Raw genomic sequence first — 22,493 nt, 5'->3', positions numbered from 1 at the left:
TTTTTTCAACTTAGTGTTTTGTTGTTGGTGTAGCTTGGGGTGCTGGCCTGGGTGTGTCATTAACTGCCACAGTCAGGAGAGGATCTGTGGTTTCCTCTCTCCAGAGGGGTTTTGGTACTCAGGGGTTGAACATTTATGCTAGATTGGGCCAGCCATGTCCACCTCCCAGCAGACTCTGGGAAACTTGGAGTGGGATAGAGGTACCATCTCTCTTCATACTCAGTGCAAATCTCCTCCCAATTGAGAGCTATCAGGGCTGTGGTTCTATTGCTTAAGAGAAGCCATTGTGTCTGGTTCCAAATTAAGAAAAACATCCACACCAGTTGCCCAAACCCACTGCCTGTCTCACTGGAGGCAGCCCCTGGGCGCTGAGGTAATGAGCTGTAATTGAGTCAAAACACAGGGTGACTGGTGCCATGTCAAACTGCTTCCTCCAGGCACAAGAGTAAACTTCAACTCTGGAGCCTACCTTTATCCTGTAAGCAAGGGAAATGGGTCTGGATAGGGTTGAACAAGATCAAGGCTCTTGCTGGGGGTGTTGGCAAGAGTGGGAAGGGGGTTGGAGAAAGGTTGTTCTTTCCTTCCATGGTGAGAACAAGGTCATCAAAGGCTGGAAAGAGTGCCTTGGAGTTCTGAGTACTTGCTACCTGCCAGACACTGGACCACACACTCTTTGTGTGTGTGAACTTGCTGATTCTCCAAAGAAGCCACAAGAAGAGCTCCTCTGGTTACCCCCATTTTATGGACGGTCGGTAACTGGCTCAGGGTCACAGGTAGCAAATGATACAGTGGGATTCAGAGGCAGCCTGTCAAGGCCATTGCTCTTACTCTCTCTCTATAGGCTGCTTTTGGGGTGGCGGACTGGCTTCTGCTGATGCGCACAGTGTGTAGAACTGAGTTTCTATTTTGGGGGCCTGAATCTGCTCTGTAACCCAGGCATGAACACCTGCTCCCTCTGTCTCTCTCCCGTGCCACTTCCCCAGTAGTCACTCTGTAAACAGTGTCTGTGAGGTGGTGACAGTGGTTGCCCTGAAGGGGGATGTTGTAGGGGGTGGGAGGCTGGTGGGTGGATCTGTAATGCATGCCTGCTGGTGGCACACAGCTGAGCCTGGCAGCCACAGGCCTGGGGAAGTCCACCGCCTCACTGATTTCTTCCATCTCAGAGGCAACCTGCATGTGGTTTCACCTCTGTCAAGGGGCATCTGCTGATTCTGTTGGGTACAGCATAGTTTCCTGACATAGCTAGAGGGGATGGCAGTAGAAACATCAGTCAAAACAACACAGCAGGAGGGACTGAACCCAATGTGGAGGTCAAGGGACCATCTGCTCACACCTGCTGCCACAAAATCAGGCCACCCAGGGGAGGCAGCTGCTGACTGGGATGGTGACTGCGATTGGGGTGGTTTCTGAACCCAGGGAAGGGTCCCTTTCCCCCCATTCATGATATCTGAATTCCTGAAATCCATAATTAGCTTTTCCTATACTGATTATTGAAATTCCATAGTTAGACATTTACTCTTTCATTCAAGCCTCCTTATCTTAAAAATCAATAGTGGATTATCTAGTAAAGAGAGAGAAAGGAGAAAAGTCTGATTCTAATAGAAAGATCCAGGTTCTTGAAATCAGAAAATCTCTAAGGAATTAATTTTCCTTATATATGTATAAACCATATGTAACTACAAAAACTTCCATTTTATTTCAAATCACATATGGAAGTGACAGGGATATCAAGATCTTTCTGCTGCTTTTAATGCTCTCAGCCTTAGTCTGAGCCTAGTTAAAATATCAATGCTTTCAGGAGACTAACTTCGTTTTCTTTTCTATTGCTGTGTAACAAATTACCACACATTTAGTCACTTAAGTCAATACCCATGTATAAGCTTTGTGATTTTGAACAAATGCTTTGTACAAATGTATAAATCAATATATACAAATGTAGAATCATGTTGTACACCTGGAACTAGTATAATGTTTTGTGTCAATTATATCTCAATTTAAAAATAATTAAAGAGAAAAATTGTCCTTGTACTAATAAAAAATAAACGAATGCTACCTCAAATTTCTCATGTGTAATGTCCTGTGTTTGAAATGGAAGTGCTTTTTAATGGTCTTATCAGTTGAGACATTCTGAAACTTGGTTCCAAAGTCACAAAAGGTTCTTTAGCTTTAGAGATGCTTGGCATTACTCGTAAGGAAGAACGAAGAAAGGAATGAGAATGGCTCATTAAAACGGAGCTCTATTGCCGAGCCCAGAGGGGGCGACTCAGCATCGGCAGGGTGGCTTTCACAGAGTAACTGGAATCCGAGGATGGACAGGATGGGTGGCCAGACTTTGTTTCATAAGCTAATTCAGTCAAGCACTCCTGCATGCAGGTATCTGGACAGAATTCCCTACCTGCCTTGGGGGTCTCAAAAATCCAAGTAAAAACCCAATAATAACAAGGCTTTCATATTTAGGAGCAGAGCAGGTGTGGAAGACACCAGTGCTGCCCATCACTATTCCTGCTTCCCTTACTTTAGGCAAATACTCAGACTGTGTTTCCCCAGCCTATGAAGATGGACCTTCCATGTAATTTTTTTGGCCAATGAAATGTGAGTGGAAGAGGTATAAGTCACTTTTGGGTGGAATTGCTTAAGAATTGGTGTGTGGCTATCGTTAATATCACTATATTGTGTATTTGAAAGATGCTAAAAGTTCTCAAGAAAAAAATGCACAGCTATGTATGGTGATGGGTGGTAACTAGGCCTATTGTGGTGAACATTTCCCAATATACACAAATGCAGAATCATTATGTGGCATACCTGAAACTAGTACAATGTTATAGGTCAACGATATCTCAATTAAAAAAAAGAAAAATAGTTCTTGTATTAAACTAAAATAAAAGAATGCCAGAAAATAAAAAATATAGAAAGAAAGGATGAGCTGGCATGGCTCTCCATGTCCTCTCTTCCCCCCTACTGTGATCATAAGTAGGTGGTGATGTGCTGGTGCGACACCAAAGACAGCCGCCACCTGGAAGGTGCCAGAACTTACATATGCTTTGTGTGACTGAGAAATGAGTCGTTGCATTTTAAGCTTTCAGATTCTGAAGTTGTTAGTTACTGTAGCATAATCTAGCATAACCTGACTGATACAGAAAGAAACAGACCACAAAATATGGTAAATGGTAGAAATTGTGATCTAGAGAGAAATATCACTTTACTGACAGAGGAGGAAAAAAAACCCTTTAATTCAAATCCCTGGATGAACTATTTTGATTTTTCTTCTTCTGCTCCTCCTAGGTTTGGGGGAGTTGGTGAAGTCTTAAAAAGCAGATAACAGGGATCTGAAAGAGATGAAGAATTAGTCTGGATTCACAGATGGAACTGCCAACCTCTGGCCAACTGAGAGTTGGCTGGATTTACAAGCTGGGTTTTCTAAGGATATACCTTTTACAATCTTCTTTAAAATCTCTTGGTTCATCTGTTTTAGCTCTGATGGGCTCCATGCAAAAAAAAAAAAAAAAAAAAAAAAAGGGATTGGAATTCTGTCTTCCAAAAGTCTAAATAACTTGGGATTTTTTGAACTTTTATGGCGTTTGGGCTGATGTGTTTTGGCCATCCCCTCAAAAAACTTTACCTGCTGCTTCTGATGCAGCTCAATTTCCTGGAATATTCTGTGAACTAACCCTTTTCTTTCTGTCTTTCTTTTCTTCTTCCAGAGTAGAACCTCTGGAATCATCACCAAATCTAAAATTTAGGACCAGGACCACCCTTTATGGAAATAGAGCCTGAATTGTATTGAGAGGTTTGCTCAAAACCTCTCTTTGCACCAGGTAGTCATGCTCAACCCCAGAAGAGATGATATAAAGTTCAAAAGTGGGTAAAAGTTTAGAAAATAGAAAAAAAAAAAAAAGAAAAAGCCATTTGTTTGCTTGTTCACTTTTTTAAAATCAAGTAATAGATTTCTTTTTTAAAAATCTAATTCTTGGAGGCAGAGCCAAGATGGCGGCGTGAGTAGAGCAGCGGAAATCTCCTCCCCAAACCACATATATCTATGAAAATATAACAAAGACAACTATTCCTAAAATAGAGACCAGAGGACACAGGACAACATCCAGACCTGTGAGAACCCAGTGCCTAGTGAAGGGGGAGAGGAAGGCCACAAACCAACAAGAAGGAAAGCTCCTCCAACCGTCACTCATACCAGCTCTGCAAACTATCTCTATCACCATGAAAAAGCAAAACTACAGGCAGACAGACAAAGATCACAGAGTCAACACCTGAGAAGGAGTCAGACCTAACCAGTCTTCCTGAAAAATAATTCAAAATAAAAATCATGAACATGCTGACGGAGATGCAGAGAAAAATGCAAGAGCAATGGGATGAAGCCCAGAGGGAGATCACTGATGCCAGGAAGGAGTTTACAGAAGTGAAACAAACCCTGGAAGGATTTATAAGCAGAATGGATAAGATGCAAGAGGCCACTGAAGGAATAGAAACCAGAGAACAGGAACATATAGAAGCTCACATAGAGAGAGATAAAAGGATCTCCAGGAATGAAACAATACTAAGAGAACTGTGTGACCAATCCAAAAGGAACACATATCCGTATTATAGGGGTACCAGAAGAAGAAGAGAGAGGAAAAGGGATAGAAAGTGTCTTTGAAAAATAATTGCTGAAAAATTCCCCAAAATGGGGGAGGAAATAATTGAACAGACCACAGAAATACACAGAACCCCCAACAGAAAGGATCCAAGGAGGACAACACCAAGACACATAATAATAAAAATGGCAAGGACCAAGGACAAGGAAAGAGTTTTAAAGGCAGCTAGAGAGAAAAAGGTCACCTATAAAGGAAAACCCACCAGGCTATCATCAGACATATTGACAGAAACCCTACAGGCCAGAAGAGAATGGCATGATATATTTAATGCAATGAAACAGAAGGGCCTTGAACCAAGGATACTGTATCCAGCACGACTATCATTTAAATATGATGGCGGGATTAAACAATTCCCAGACAAGCAAAAGCTGAGGGAATTTGCTTCCCACAAACCACCTCTACAGGGCATCTTACAGGGACTGCTCTAGATGGGAGCACTCCTAAAAAGAGCACAGAACGAAACACCCAACATATGAAGAAAGAAGGAGGAGGAATAAGAAGGGAGAGAAGAAAAGTATCTCTAGACAGTGTATATAACAGCTCAATAAGCGAGCTAAGTTAGGCAGTTAGATACTAAAGAGGCTAACCTTGAACCTTTGGTAACCAAGAATTTAAAGCCTGCAATGGCAATAAGTACATATCTCTCAATAGTCACCCTAAATGTAAATGGACTTAATGCACCAATCAAAAGACACAGAGTAATAGAATGGATAAAAAAGCAAGACCCATCTATATGCTGCTTACAAGAAACTCACCTCAAACCCAAAGACATGCACAGACTAAAAGTCAAGGGATGGAAAAACATATTTCAGGCAAACAACAGTGAGTAGAAAGCAGGGGTTGCAGTACTAATATCAGACAAAATAGACTTCAAAACAAAGAAAGTAACAAGAGATAAAGAAGGACACTACATAATGATAAAGGGCTCAGTCCAACAAGAGGATATCACCATTCTAAATATATATGCACCCAACACAGGAGCACCAGCATATGTAAAACAAATACTAACAGAACTAAAGGGGGAAATAGACTGCAATGCATACACTTTAGGAGACTTCAACACACCACTCATCCCAAAAGATAGATCCACCAGGCAGAAAATAAGTAAGGACACAGAGGCACTGAACAACACACTAGAACAGATGGACCTAATAGACATCTATAGAACTCTACATCCAAAAGCAACAGGATATACATTCTTCTCAAGTGCACATGGAACATTCTCCAGAATAGACCACATATTAGCCCACAAAAAGAGCCTCAGTAAATTCCAAAACATTGAAATTCTACCAACCAATTTTTCAGACCACAAAGGTATAAAACTAGAAATAAATTCTACAAAGAAAACAAAAAGGCTCACAAACACATGGAGGCTTAACAACATGCATCTAAATAATCAATGATCAATGAACAAATCAAAATAGAGATCAAGGAATATATAGAAACAAATGACAACAACAACACAAAGCCCCAACTTCTGTGGGACGCAGCAAAAACAGTCTTAAGAGGAAAGTATATAGCGATCCAGGCACACTTGAAGAAGGAAGAACAATCCGAAATGAATAGTCTAACATCACAATTATAGAAACTGGAAAAAGAAGAACAAATGAGGCCCAAAGTCAGCAGAAGGAGGGACATAATAAAGATCAGAGAAGAAATAAACAAAATTGAGAAGAATAAAACAATAGAAAAAATCAGTGAAACCAAGAGCTGGTTCTTTGAGAAAATAAACAAAATAGATAAACCTCTAGCCAAACTTATTAAGAGAAAAAGAGAATCAACACAAATCAACAGAATCAGAAATGAGAATGGAAAAATCACGACAGACTCCACAGAAATACAAAGAATTATTAAAGACTACTATGAAAACGTATATGCCAACAAGCTGGAAAACTTAGAAGAAATGGACAACTTCCTAGAAAAATACAACCTTCCAAGACTGACCAAGGAAGAAACACAAAAGTTACACAAACCAATTACAAGCAAAGAAATTGAAACGGTAATCAAAAAACTACCCAAGAACAAAACCCCGGGGCCAGACGGATTTACCTCAGAATTTTATCAGACACACAGAGAAGACATTATACCCATTATCCTTCAAGTTTTCCAAAAAATAGAAGAGGAGGGAATACTCCCAAATTCATTCTATGAAGCCAACATCACCCTAATACCAAAACTAGGCAAAGACCCCACCAAAAAAGAAAATTACAGACAAATCTCCCTGATGAATGTAGATGCAAAAATACTCAATAAAATATTAGCAAACAGAATTCAACAGTATATCAAAAGGATCATACACCATGACCAAGTGGGATTCAGCCCAGGGAAGCAAGGATGGTACAACATTTGAAAATCCATCAACATCATTCACCACATCAATAAAAAGAAAGACAAAAACCACATGATCATCTCCATAGATGCTGAAAAAGCATTTGAAAAAATTTAACATCCATTCATGATAAAAACTCTCAGCAAAATGGAAAGTACCTCAACATAATAAAGGCCATATATGATAAACCCACAGCCAACATTATACTGAACAGCAAGAAGCTGAAAGCTTTTCCTCTGAGATCAGGAACTAGACAGGGATGGCCACTCTCCCCACTGTTATTTAACATAGTACTGGAGGTTCTAACCATGGCAATCAGACAAAACAAAGAAATACAAGGAATCCAGATTGGTAAAGAAGAAGTTAAACTGTCACTATTTGCAGATGATATGATATTGTACATAAAAAACCCTAAAGACTCCACTTCAAAACTACTAGAACCTATATCGGAATACAGCAAAGTTGCAGGATACAAAATTAACACACACAGATCTGTGGCTTTCCTATACACTAACAATGAACCAATAGAAAGAGAAATCAGGAAAACAATTCCATTCACAACTGCATCAAAAAGAATAAAATACCTAGGAATAAACCTAACCAAAGAAGTGAGAGACCTATACCCTGAAAACTACAAGTCACTCTTAAGAGAAATTAAAGGGGACACTAACAAATGGAAACTCATCCCATGCTCATGGCTAGGAAGAATTAATATCATCAAAATGGCCATCCTGCCCAAAGCAATATACAGATTTGATGCAATCCCTATCAAATTACCAGCAACATTCTTCAATGAACTGGAACAAATAATTCAAAAATTCATATGGAAACACCAAAGACCCCGAATAGCCAAAGCAATCCTGAGAAAGACGAATAAAGTAGGGGGGATCTCACTCCCCAACTTCAGGCTCTACTACAAAGCCATAGTAATCAAGACAATTTGGTACTGGCACAAGAACAGAGCCACAGACCAGTAGAACAGATTAGAGACTCCAGACATTAACCCAAACATATGTGGTCAATTAATTTTTGATAAAGGAGCCATGGACATACAATGGTGAAATGCCAGTCTCTTCAACAGATGGTGCTGGCAAAACTGGACAGATACATGTAGGAGAATGAAACTGGATCATTGTCTAACCCCATACAAAAAGTAAATTCAAAATGGATCAAAGACCTGAATGTAAGTCATGAAACCATAAAACTCTTAGAAAAAAACATAGGCAAAAACCTTTTAGACATAAACATGAGTGACCTCTTCTTGAACATATCTCCCCGGGCAAGGAAAACAACAGCAAAAATGAACAAGTGGGACTATATTAAGCTGAAAAGCTTCTGTACAGCAAAAGACACCATCAATAGAACAAAAAGGAACCCTACAGTATGGAGAATATATTTGTAAATGAGAGATCCGATAAAGGCTTGACATCCAGAATATATAAAGAGCTCACATGCCTCAACAAACAAAAACAAATAACCCAATTAAAAAATGTGCAGAGGAACTGAACAGACAGTTCTCCAAAAAAGAAAAGAGATGGCCAACAGACACATGGAAAGATGCTCCACATCGCTAATTATCAGAGAAATGCAAATTAAAACTACAGTGAGAAATTACCTCACACCAGTAAGGATGGCTGCCATCCAAAAGACAAACAACAACAAATGTTGGCGAGGCTGTGGAGAAAGGTGAACCCTCTTACACTGCTGGTGGGAATGTAAATTAGTTCAACCATTGTGGAAAGCATTATGGAGGTTCATCAAAATGCTCAAAACAGACTTACCATTTGACTCAGGAATTCCACTCCTAGGAATTGACCCTAAGAATGCAGCAATCAAGTTTGAGAAAGGCAGATGCACCCCTATGTTTACTGCAGCACTATTTACAATAGCCAAGAATTGGAAGCAACCTAAATGTCCATCGGTAGATGAATGGATAAAGAAGATGTGGTACATATACATAATGGAATAGTACTCAGCCATAAGAAGAGGGCAAATTCTACCATTTGCAGCAACATGGATGGAGCTGGAGGGTATTATGCTCAGTGAAATAAGTCAAGTGGAGAAAGAGAAATACTGAATGATTTCACTCATCTGTGGAGTATAAGAACAAAGGAAAAACTGAAGGAACAAAACAGCAGTGGAATCACAGAATCCAAGAATGGACTAACAGGTACCAAAGGGAAAGGGACTGGGGAGGATAGGTAGGTAGGGAGGGATAAGGGGGGGGAAGAAGGTGGATATTAAGATTAGCATGCATAATGGGGGGAGGGAGAAAGGGGAGGGCTGTACAACACAGAGAAGACAAGTAGTGATTCTACAACATTTTGCTATGCTGATGGACAGTGACTGAAGGGGTTTATAGGGAGGATCTGGTATAGGGGAGAGCCTAGTAAACATAATATTCTTCATGTAAGTGTAGATTAATGATAAAAAAAAGATAGAAAAGCGGGATTACTCCCTGATAGGATAAAACTAACTGTAAGTCAACAATTAATGCATGCTTTAAACATCCTTAATTGTGATCACTTAAAGGCATGCTTTAAATATCCTTAATTTTGATCACTTAAAGGGTGTCAGATGATCGGCTATGGAGGTACATTTTTCTGATAATATTCCATTCTCTTAAAAAAAAAAAAGCAGTTCCTGTGTGGTGACCTCCAATGATTTCTACACAATGGTATAAAGGGCATATCAAAGTGTGGGCAAAGGGTCTGTTTGTGTTTATACAGAGGATCAAAGCCTAATTTGGCTACCCAGAATATGAATTAAGATACCGTATGAAGAAGAACTTCCAACATCAGCACTCTCTGGAACAGTCATACCAGAAGATGATCATCAAAAAAAACCTCAACAAAGATCCAGGCGATGCTGCAGTTGTAGCTGCATTCATCCCACTGGTTCCTGGACTTGCCATTGGAATGAAGAAGGAGACATCTAAGCTGGTCTGTGCATACAGTAAAACAACAAATTTGACTGTATCTATACTGTGGGAACTCAACCACGAATTAGGAGAAGTGCAAGTTGTAGCGCTCCAAAATCTTACAACTATAGACTATCTACTGTTAAAAGAACATATGGGATGTGAACAGTCCCCAGGAATGGGTTGTTTTAATTTGATTTCTCTCAGACTGTTCAAGTTCAGTTGGACAATATCCACCGTATCATAGATAAATTTTCACAAATGCCTAGGGTGCCTAACTGGTTTTCTTGGTTTCACTGGAGATGGCTGGTAATTATAGGTCTGCTTTGGTTATGTAACTGTATTCCTATTATGTTAATGTGTGTATGCAATTTAATTAGTAGTTTAAAACCTATACATGCTTAAGTTACTCTACAAGAAGATATGTCAAAGAAATAATCAATCTTCTCATGTTATCTTCCATCTGCTACTCCTATAGCTTTTCTTCTTCCTTCCTAATTACAACCCTTAAATAGAATTTGTGCCTCATATGGAATTTACCGAATATCATAATTCTTCCAAATGGTAAAAATACCTCAAGACAAATACTGGGCATAAAGGCCACAGGGCATAAATCTGCAAAGAAGTAAAAAGCTAACCTTTTCAAACAGTATTGCCTCTCTCTCAACTTACCAATTTTACATTTCCCTGTATGGCCCTGGAAGATGACTGGTTAGCCAGAGATGGGTAAGATTCCTCAAGGGAGGAACAACCTAAGACTGGCACAGTTGCAGGGGGGCCATCAGGTGAGGAATTGGGGATCAACAGACGTGAGGCTTAGAACCTCAACCCTCCTGTTTTGAGAGAAATCTTCTGCATCCGTGGATGTTTTATTGCCCTTGTCTAGCTTGGATTAACACTTAGTCTACAGGCACACACCTGATCATCTAAATTTGCTCTCTTACAGCACTAAACTATGTTTTTTTACCTTTATCTTGCATCTACCTACCACTTCAGCATTTTATTAAAAAAAAATAATAATAATAAGGGAGAAATGTGGGATTCACATATAAATCAAGTATAAAAATCAAACGAATATTCGTATTTGACCTAATTGTTTATAGTTCATAATATGTGATCAAAACTGAAAGTTTCTGTGATGACTGCCCTCGCACTGTTCACCATGTAAGAACTTATTCACTATGTAAGAACTTGTTCACCATGTAAGAACTTGTTCTTTATGCTTCAGAAGATTGGAGACTGACGAGAATTAGGCTTGGGGTGGATTAATGATTGTGCATTGAGCATTGAGTCCCCTATACAGAATTTTATTGTTGTTAACAGCCATTTGATCAATAAATATGAGAGATACCCTCTCAAAAAAAAATCTAATTCTTACATTAGCAATATACTCATGTGGTTCAAAATCACCCAAGTCTGCGTGGATATGCAATAAAACATCTCATTCCCACCTCCATACTGTTTTCAAGTCAGCTTGAATCTGTGTGAGCATATCTATGGGGATAATTTCTGGAAGTACAATTACTGGGCTAGCATGTTAGTTTAATGGAGAGTTTAAGGTGTGACTGAGTCAGACTGCAAGGGGCTCAAAATATACATTCTTCCAAACTACAATGGTCAGAGCCTAGTAGGTACAATTCCCCATAGTTTCAAAGTGCTAACACATCATGCACTGACTAAATATTTATTTTGTGCCTAGCACAATGTAGGTGCTGGAGACGAAACAATAAACAAAATCTGCAAGAAGATGCCTTCCTGACAACTCATGATGCAGGAAGGACCATATGGTCGTTAACTCTATGAGTCAACTTGGCTGGTGGTGAGTAGTTGTTTTTTGAAATGCTAGTTTCAGTGTTGCCATGAAGGTATTTTTTAGATATGATTAACATTTAAAACAAGTCAACATGAAGTAAAACAGATTACCCTACAAAATATGGGTGGGCATCATCACTTTTCCTAAATTTCTAGTTTGCTGTCCTGCAGAATTCAGACTCAAGACTACAACATCAATTCTTACCTGAATTCCCAGGCTGCTGGCCTGCCCTAGAAATTTTCAGCTTGCTAACCCCTACTACTACATGGGCCAATTGTATGCAATTTTCTACTTTTAGGATAATGCTTTTTAAGTTTTACATCAGCCTCCCTCATGCGTAATAGAAGAGGGAAGTTTCTTTAGAAAAAAATTAAAGAGAGGAGAAAACCCCTCAAGTTCCCTGAGAACTGAATAGGATATATCTAACTGCTAGTTATGGGGTTCGACCCAAACCTGGTGACAAAAATATCATTCAGTAGGTGGGGAAAACCCAATTGTTAGGAAGGAAATGAGTAAGCTGCTTTCACATTTTAAATCTGGAAAATCTCACTGAGAATATAATTGGTTTGGTCTCTACAATAGAGAAGATGGAAATCTCGATGGTTTAAACAAAATAGTTTATTTCTCTCTCACTTATCAAGTCTAGAAGCTTACAACTTTACCATAAAAAGGACCCAGCTTCCTTCTGTCTTGTTGCTCTGCCATCCTTGACACACAGCTTCCGCCTCCCAGTGAAGACAGCTGCTCTGGCTTCTTCCATCGTGTCCTTACTCTAACCAGAGGAGGGTGATAGAGGGGAAAGGAAGGCAGCCTTTTTCTCTTCAAGGCATTCCTGAATTTGCACATATCATTGCTGCTCCATTCTGTTTACCATGATTTAGTCATGTGGCCATACTTATTTGCCGAGGAGACTGGGTAATGTCTTCAGAGAGACAGCCAAGGCCTTAATTAAACATGTGTTACTATGTAATAAGGAGAGAATAAATCCTGAGGGATAGCTATCAGCTCTGCCACATGGATCAAGGCATTGCTTTCCCTTCTCTTTTTCACATTGGAGAAAGAAAGTTCAGATAGTTATTGTTAATTGAATAATTATTGACAATTCTCTCACCTATGTAAAAGCAATGTTAGGTACTTGGGGATACAAAGATGAGTAAGAACTTCTTTGTTCTCAACATACTCACTCCTAGTTGTCAAGTCATATACTGAAATAACTGGCAGAAAAAAATGCATATTAAAAGAAATTCTGAGAACACTCTTTTCCTGAATTACTATGTAGATGGCTTTGATGGATTAATTTTATTATCATTATACCTTGAATAAATTGTAGGGCACATCAAGGCTGCATTTGGAAAGAGTGTTATGGTCCAGGGAGCAATATGTTGGCCAAAAGATTATAAAAAGTATTTGAATTCTTTACTCAATTTCTTATTGAAATGGAAAAGAGGCTAGTGTGTTCTTAATACCCAGCCAACCTCTTTAAAACAGTTTTTTATTCCCATCACTATTCCTTTCAATATTCTTTGACCCCTGAAAGATTTTCTCTTCTACTCTCATTTCCCTCTCCCTGAATATCATCTCCTGATGATTGTAAACATGCCATTCTCTCCATTTTCCCTTTGCCCCCTCAGAATCTCCACACTGCAGGACAGCCCAAGAGCTGACCTGGCATACAAGAGTTTTTCCTCATTAGATACCAGAATGAATACTCACACATAAATGTTTGTTCCTGTTCCAGGATAATGTTTTTGTTTGTCAAATATTGAGAATACTTACAGTAAACATGAGTTTCTTAACCTTCGACCATTTCCACAGCTTTTCTCTGTTGCTGTTTTGGGAATGAGCATGGTATGAGGTAAAGTGTCTTGGCCTGGGAGTTCAAGAGATCTGCTCTCCTCACCCCTAATTCATCACTTTGGAAAAGTCCCTGAACACTAGGATGATTTGGTTGCTTAACCTGTAAAATAGGAGATGGATCAGTTGGCTCTCTGAGGTCTCTGATTCTACATGCAGAAAGCTAAGTGATCCTTCCCCAGCTGAGGGCAGGCCAAGCAGAGGGGAGGGCGTGGCACATGTGTGCTGTCAGACCAAGGCAACACAGAGAAAGCTCCTTTTTCAAGTTATTTCCAGTGCAAGGGCAGGATGTTTGGTCTTGTGCTGAATCATGAAACAGGTCAAGGATGACTAATCAGTCTAGAACAAAGATAAGCACATTGTAACCATTTAAAAGGAAAGTTCATTCATCCTTCATTCCTGGATGGCGTAACTCTTTTTTTCCTTCTTTTCTTAATCTTTATCGCAGCAACTGCCCTTCTTGTGATTTACCGTGGCACTCTTCCACACCAGGTGATTGATGCATGAAATGTTTCTGTAAGCATATGAAATGCTCATGTGTACATCAAGGGACCGCCTTGGGCTAACTTTCCTCTTACAGTGTCACCTTGAGCTTTTTATGTTGTCAACAGCTGTATTTAGATATCATTCACAAACCATACAATTCATCCATTAAGTGTGTACTTCAATGGCTTTTATATATTTTGAGTTGTGCCACCATCACTATTATCAATTTTAGAATATTTTCATCACCCAAAAAGAAACCCTGTACCCATCAGCAGTCACTCCCCAACCCCATTCCTCCAGCTCCACTGTCTCTGTGGATTTGCCTAGTTTGGGTATTTCACATAAATGGAGTCCTATCATACATGGTCCTTTGTGACTGGCCTCTTTCACTTTACATAATGTTTTCAGTGTTCACCCATGTCACAGTGTGCATCAGTGTGCCGTGGTACACTTGAGCATACTCTCGTGTGCTATAGCATGTTGTAGCATACTTAATTTCCTTTCATGGCCGAATTATATTCCATTGTATGGATAGAGCACACTTTGTGTATCTGTTCATCTGTTGATGGATCATAGCTTCCTTCCCCCATTTTCTCAAACTTTGTCTGAAAATTTTGTTGAGAAATGTTATTATTCTGAAAGTCACTAGATTGGAAGCCCATGGCTGCTTCCTTCACCAGAACCTATTTCTGTGCTGTTTGGAGGTGGCACCTGCAGCACCTTTATGAAGGCCTGCATACTAGCCAGCTAGGGAGACCTTTGTTAAGAATATGAGACTTCTGAGGCAGGCTGCTTGGTTTGGAAATTTGGTTTTAGTACTTGTTCTCAAGCAGCACTTAGCCTATTCAAGTCTTAGCGTTTGGGTTTTTTCTTTTTTTTTAGTGTTCTCCTCTTTAAAATGGGAATTATGCTAGTACCTATCTATGGTAGAGGCTGCCAGTCAGCCTCAACTTACCACTCTCACTCCTGAAGAGATAAAGCCCCATTCTTGGCTAGATACATGGCTGCCCAGGATGGAAGTTGTACTTCTTAGCTCCTCTTTTAACTGGGGATGGCCAGGTCTCTACCTTCTGGCCAGTGATATCATTTAGCAAAAGCATCATTTAGCAGCTTCTAGGAGCCTTCTTTTTAAGACATCTGGCACATGTCCCTTTCGCATTTTGATTTTGTCTCTTCCTCCATCCTGCCTCCTGGGAGCTGATGCTATAATCCTGGACTGCAAGATCAAAGCCAAGAGTTCAATAGCTACAAGATGGAATTCAGCTCCTGAATGGGAGGCTGCAAGTAACAGAACCTAGGCACGTGGCCCAGATGAGCGCAAGTGGTCAGGTAGTGGTGCAGGTTTCAGGCCAGCAGGCTGGTGAGCCTGGCCATCTGGTGGCGGAATGCTTAGTAACAACTGCCCTGAGTGCACTGGGGAGCAGAGTAGGGGCAGATGGAATTCACAGCATTAGGGATTTGGTGGTAAAATTTTATAATGCTGTGAGTATTGGATGTTTCTGGACACCCTTGCCATAAGATGAGCTCTGGCAGGCAGCAGGCTTTGATGGAAGGGAGTATGGCTTTGCTAAAATAGGATTCTATCTGTGTCCTGCAATCTAAGCAGAATGAGAGTTCAGTAACTGGTGATCTAGTAGCACTGAAGATATGAAGTATGTCTGTACTGCACACGGACATGGACAGCAGTAAGTCTGAAGGGGCAGTCGTACTTGGACATAGTTATGGTGGCAGGCCTTTCTCAAGATTCTTTGTTAAGAGTTCTCTGCCTCACCATAGCCAAAGTAAAGTAATAATGGTGACAGAGATCAGATAAAGTGTTGCCATCCCTCTACAGCCTGCTGTCTGAGATGACTTCCAGGGGGCCACTGTGAAGATGAAAGAGAAGGGTGTGGAGCATAGAGGCCAGCAGGAAACAGACTGGGCAGCTGGCAAGCAGCAATATTGTCAGGTGTGACCTGCTGCTCCTTTGCGTGTGGCCTGACCTTCAAACAGGTGGAAAAATGTGGACATTTGTTTTCTCTCTTTTTGTGAAAGTACCTACATAATACCCTTGATTTTGCCTTTTGGCCCACATTGAGTCCAAAATATTTGCAATCCAGCCCTTTTACAGGAAAACCTTGCTGACCTCTGGACTAGAGTCTTAGGCATAAGGATCAGGTCTCAGTAAGATCATGCATACTGAGTGTCCACAGACAAATAAATGGGCAAGAAGAAACACATTTCTGAGGTAATGTTATTGCTATAAGTAACTATTATGTTCACCTGCAAACGTCTGTAGTTCTTCAGCCTGTGAAGCAATGCCACTGACCCCTCTGGCCTGCCCCAGCAGGAAGGGGGCTGTCAGCTTCCAAGGGGAGCACACTCCTCAGAGCCGACGTGCACAGAATACCAGACAGGCCACCTGCTAGCTTAGTCTGCGGCCTGAGAATGGGCTTTGGCCATCCTTGCCCTGTGGGACTTGAAGGAACTGCAGTGGGCCACTGACAGCTCCATGTTTCTCCAGTCTCCATTGTCTGAACAGGGCCTTTATTTGCCACTCTTGAGTGTTATTCCATCATCCTATATTGTGTATGTGTCTGTGTGTGTCCTTCAGTTGACAGGTCACTGGGCAAGGAGGAACCAAGTGTGTCCCTGATGGGCTTGAGGTGACATCATGCTTCGATAGAACATAAAGATAGTCTGTAATGTAGTCCCAGCCCAGAGAGGTGCCCCTAAAACCACATTTTCATTTCGATATTTCAAACATTCCTATGTTATTTGCATTTTTATACAAATAGCTGTATAGCTTTTAATCTTAAAATAAATAAAAGCAATAAAATAAAAAGAACTCTGTAGTACATATTTGGCTATGGATAATATTTATGAGCTCTCTTCAAATTTTGGAAACAATGAAAAATGCAACTTTTACATCTTAACACACAAACCTCAGGGTTTCCATCCAGTTCATAATTATGCCTGGGAAAAGGATAAAATTTACCATAGTACTTTTGTGATTCTAATGTCTTAGAGGTTTACATTTTGCTAAAAAACAGTACCTTAAGATGGAATTTTTAGTTTTTTTCTTGTGAAGGACAAGTAGATCTCATGAATTAATTACATAATTATTATAACTACATTTCAGTAAGTTTAGACATTAGTACAATAATATTCTGATGTTACCAACCTAACCCACTCGTAACCTTGTGGCCACTCCACTCTAGTCCTTTTTAGTATGGATTTTTATAGTTATAATTGTAATGTACAAAAATCTTATGGCTTGTGTTTTCACTAAACAATATGTAAAAGAATATTTCTGTGTTTCTACATAGTCTTTTAAATTCAGCTTTCCATTGGCTGCCTCATGTTGTAGTAGTAGAGATTTCTGTTCTAGGCATCTATTGCTGTGCAAAAACCACTCAGAACTTAGTGACCCCAAATGACAATTGTATCACATTTCATGGTTTCTATGTGCCAGGGTTTGGGAAGGGCTTATCTGCATGGTTTAGGCTCAAGCAGTTGCCATCCTGCAGAGGCTGGGTTGGGGATGGAGGAGGCTGGGGACTCTGGGAGTTGGCCAGGCATCTGTTGCTCTTTGTGTAGTCTCAGGGCATCACACTAGAGACTCTCAGCCTGTGCTAGTGTGGGCTTCCTCAGAATATGGCAGCCTCAGGATGCTAAGACTTCTTATGTGGTGGCTCAGGCTCTCGGAGTATTCTAGCAAGCCAGGCAGAAGCTGTGTTGTCTTCTGTGACCTTCACATAGTGCCACTTCAGCCGCACCAGTAATCAAGATCGGTCCAAATTCAAGGGGAAGAACTATGTCACTGGCAGGAGGATGAAAGAATATGAAGAGATGTTTTAAAATCACCACAATTCCACAACCTGTTTATTCTTTTATTACTGGACATTTTCTACCTCTGTGTTTTGCTCCTAAAATGAAATTGTAATAAACATCTTTTCTCATATTTTGTATGAAAGTAGAATTATCAAGTCAAACAATATAATCTTTTATATGGTCCCAGAAATATATTGCCAGGTAACTTTCCAAAAGATTGCATCAATTAAGATGTTATATGCAACATAAGTGACAATATTTTTGATACATCATTGTCAGCAATATAAGTTACCATTAGATTTCTATTGTGTTAATATGTAAAATGTATACCTTAATGTTTGATTTGCATTATTTTTGTAATGGAAAAAGCCATGTTTTATGTTTGTGAATTTTATCATCTAGTTATCTTCCTAGTTTATCTACTGGGGGTCTTAATGAGTTTAATGAAAATTGCATGAACTTTTCAATGCTAAAGGTATCAATCACTTCTGTGTCACATTCACCCAGCCCATTCTTCTTCCTTTGGTTAATAATTTACTTTGGAGTGTAGGTGTTTTAAATTTTTCCATCAAATCTTTTAATTATTCTCTCTGATTTCTTCAGCACTTTTCAGATGTATCAGATTATCAATTATATTTTCATGGTTGCAGTTTCACGTTTAATTTCTTAATTCATTTTAAATTCATTTATTATATTACTTGGGTCTAAAGTAATTATTCCCTTAATGTTAATCAGCAAAATCAATACTATGAAATAGTTCTACCTTTGTTTCATTGATCTATGACACCTTTTTAATATACACAAATTCTTATAATTTCAAAATTCTTCATAATATAGTATAGTTCTGGACTATTTGTTCCATTTAAATTAAAGAGTCTATTTTGTTTTTTTCCTTTGTTAGACTCATCTCTCTCCCTCTCTTTTTTCCTCTTACATAAACTTTAGAATTAATATGTACCAACTTTGAAGAAAGACTTTTTGGGAATATGATTGAGATTGCATTAAAGTTTGAACTATCCCCAGTCTTAAGTTCAATGCAATTGGGATACCTGATATTTTTTTCAATATTTAGTTTGCAAATAAAGATGCATGATATCTCTCTTTACTTATTGAAGCTTTCAAAAAATATCCTTTAATTTCTTGTAGCTCTCTCTGTCCACATGCTTGATTTAAAAGCCAGGATTTCTTTTCTTCTTAAGGGCGGTGCAGGTGCTGGGTGGGGCCTGGGGACAAGAGTCTTCATGAGATTCCAATAATCAGGTTTCTCTTGAGCAATCCCTTTAGCACCTTCTGATTTTTTTCATTTTATATAAATTTTATCTTAAAATGTTAATTTCAAAGAAAGATGTTTGTAGACCTGATGTTTAGAAGCCAAATAATAGTCAGGGATTGATGGTTTTATGAAGGGAATTGTACAGATTTTGGTAATAAGAAATAGAAGAGGGGTGAGCAGAGCTGACAGGCGCTAAGATAATAGCTATAGTGCCCCAGGTGGTACTCCTGGGGCTCAAGGCACGAGTACAACCCCTGTCTCTGGTAGGGGCTGACAGAGCAGGCACAGAAAATGGCTATGACATATATACCCCATCTGGCAATTCTGCCAAGCTTGGAAGCCTGGGCTGATTCCAAATGTTCAGCCACATGGGGAGAAGCCATTGGTGCTTTCTGGGCAGAGGACAAGGGACTGCAGACTGACAGCATGACAATGTCATGGAATATGAAAGGCACCAGGAAGGGCTCACGTCCCACCTGCCAGTTCAGTCCTCCTCTACCTGCTGGATCACGTCTGAATTTTTTTTGTGAGGAACTTGTATATTTTACTTCACAGCAAGAAGAAAGGCTTACAATGCCTGGGAGAGAGGATTAGATTGAGGAATAATGGCTGGTAGCACAGCCTCCCCTGATATCTGCAAGGAGAAGACATGGAGGGCCTGAGGAGCCAGGTAATAAAGGGGTATGATGAGGGGAAAGGGAACAGACAGGAACCACAGGTAACAAATGCCCAGGCTCTAGATCCACATTTCCCCCATGCGGTGGAGTTGGAAACATCAGGAGAGGGGATGTAGGATAATAGTGGAGTGCACTGCGAGGTGGTCCCTCCTTTTCCTTCCAGATAGGGGCACACTTGGCTGCCCTAGTATAGAAAATACTGCCTTAGCTTCATTTTAAACATCCTTGTTTCCAAAACATGGACACACATGGTCACGCCCCTCCTCCAGCAGGATGACCCCACAGCAGAGTCATTTGAATTGACAATCAGTTCCAGTAAGCACTGAGGGCTAGAGCCTCATCCAGGAAGAGAGAAAAATAAGAGCACAAAGAAGGAGGGACCCTCATGGGAGGGGTGAGGCCACTGCAGAAAGAAGGTAGCACATAGAAGGTTCAGAAGTTACCTACTGTCAAGCCTGACTGTGCGGTCGCCATTAATGTGCACTAAGCAAACGGAATTCACAGGCCACATCACCACCAAGGTCACCTTTGTTGGGAGTCCACCTGAAGCCTGTGCCCCCAGTGAAGGCCAGCAGAAGCTCTCTCTTGTCTCAGGTAAAGCTCTGCCTTTGATGGTTGGGGACAGCACACATCACACACCATTAAAGCTGCCGGTTTCTGTCTCTTTCACACCATTAGCAGAATACATATGTCATTAAAGGAAGCGACTTACAGTATAAAAATACCATAATTCACAATTGACAGCACTTTCGGGGGGCTGCTTTCCTGAGCTGTCTCCAGAGACCCTATATTTAGTGAAAAGACATTTCCCAGAAAAGTTTTCATAAATATTCTCCATGAGAAAAAAAATGTATATTTATCACTCACATAAAAAGGAATCTAAAGTAAATGTTTTAGAAGCTGACTTCTCAGAAAGTGAGAGGCTATTTTTAATCCATAGCTGGATGAAGTTTTCTTATCAATTTTGTAGGAGTCAGGGAACACTCTAGGCTGGGTTATCCACAACATCAGTAGTGGCATTATGCTTATTTTTACCCCCTTCTCGTCCACCCTGCAGCCATAATCCAAACCCCATGTTCTGATTCTGGTGTTGGGAAGTATATTAATCATGTTTTTTATTTTCTGTATTTCTGGCATGCTGGTGACTTGCTCCTCCCAGGGTCAGCCAATTTCTAGCCTAGCAAAGGCTAGGCTTTGGCATGCAAACCACCCAATCCAAAGCCTGTCCCTCAGCAGCATCCTTTACTGGGTGCTCACCCTCGGTCATGGGGAAGGTGCTATGCACTGCCCCAATCATACCAGGGCTGAGAAGCAGATAGCTAGGGATAGCCTCATGCCCCACATCTTACTGAGTATTCAAACCAGGATATCCTAGACATGCTTAGTCAGCTTGCCTTGCCTTGCCCATTCCTTTCCGTCAAAATTATAAGAAAGTTTCTCCCCCATGCTTTCCTCTCACTCCCTCCACCTCCTTCCTTCAGTGGCCTTGCAGGATGGGACATGCCCTTGGGAAGTGTGAGGGCCAAGCACACAGGGCTGTCTTCAATGCTAGTCCTCTCCTGATCTGTTGGTTCACCAGAAAGGAATGAAAGTAAGATCTACATTTCAAAACAGAGAAGGGAAGAAATGTTCATGAATCTGCTCCCCTGTGGCTCAGAGAGTAGTGGACCTAAGGATTGTCCCTCACAATGCCAACTGACCATCATATGGCTTCATTGCATTTTGTCTCAGTTAAACCAGAGACTATTCTGGTTTAATGAGTCATCTTGCATACTGTCTGAGGGAAACTGTACATTGTTGGAAAGCTTTGGAATCCAGCAACCTTGGGAGAGAAGCATAAGGAAAATGAAATCGGAAAGCCTGGTGTTAGTCAAGGAAGGACCAGGTCTGTATGGGAAGTCCATTGAGGAGAGAAGACTATAAAAATGGAGAATAAGATGGAGAAAATACAATTCAACAGAAAACCTCTGAGGCCTAGCTCTGGCTTCTGATGAATACCTTGGTAAATGGCAGCATGCTCATCCCCACAGACTCGGAGATGAAGGGTGCTGAAGTATCTGTGATGGGAACTGCAGTTTCTTAGGGTGAGCAGACGTGGAAAACGGGCACTGGGTGCTTAGTGTGAGTGCCCCGTGGGGTAAGTTTAGGGGCTTAGTCAGTACAAGGGAGGGAGGGAGGGAGAGCAGAAAAGTCATCTAAGAGGACCAGGAGGCATTTTCCTGGAGCAAGTAAGTGTGTGTGAGGGCAGTGTTTTGTTTCTAAGCAGAGCAGACAGACTGTGCCAAGGCCATTGAGATGGTGAGCCAGGCAGGGGTTTACATGAGGCAGTTACAGGAATAGATTTTCATTTAAAAAAATTTAACTGTGGTAAAAGTCACTGACATAAAATGTACCATCATTATTAGTGTTTTTAAGTGTCCATTTCAGTAATGTTAGTATATACACATTGTTGTGCAACAGATTTCATAATTTTTACATCTTGCAAAGCTAAGCTCAGTACCCATCGAACAACAACTTCCCACTGCCCCTTCCTCCCAGTCTTGAGGAACCACCATGCCACTTTCTGTTCCTCTGAGTTTGACTGGATACCTCACACAAGTGGAATCATGCATTTATCTTTTGTGACTGGCTTATTTCACTTAGCATAATGTCCTCAAGATTCATCCATGTTGTGACAGGATA

Source organism: Manis javanica, chromosome 7 (genome assembly GCF_040802235.1).
Source record: "Manis javanica isolate MJ-LG chromosome 7, MJ_LKY, whole genome shotgun sequence".
NCBI classification, from domain to species: Eukaryota; Metazoa; Chordata; class Mammalia; order Pholidota; family Manidae; genus Manis; species Manis javanica.
Note: the sequence above shows the minus strand (reverse complement) of the source record.